A 366-nucleotide genomic window follows, 5' to 3' on the forward strand; every position below is an offset into this window, starting at 1 on the left:
CCCTGAAGGTCTCTCAGCCGGCTCTTTTATACTCTCTTCTGAACTTCCCGCGCTTTCAAGTGCAGATCTTTCGTCTAAAATATAGACAAACGTTCCTTACTCCTCCTGTGCTGATGTTTTACAAATGTCAGTCCTGGTCGTGAGTGCCATCTATCAAGTCTATCAAGTGTTCAGAATCGCTTGGCAACGCAGCAACAATATATTAATGCCGATTTAAGCGCGACGGCGGCCTCACCTCCAGCCCTCCCGGGCCCCCGCTTTGTGTTCAGTCACAATGGCGCGTTTCCCAGCGACCGTTCAAACCCGCCTGAGCGCAGCGCGAGGGGCTGCACCCTCTGTGAAGAGCCACCGACGCTGAAAACTGTT

Source organism: Danio rerio, chromosome 5 (genome assembly GCF_049306965.1).
Source record: "Danio rerio strain Tuebingen ecotype United States chromosome 5, GRCz12tu, whole genome shotgun sequence".
NCBI lineage: Eukaryota > Metazoa > Chordata > Actinopteri > Cypriniformes > Danionidae > Danio > Danio rerio.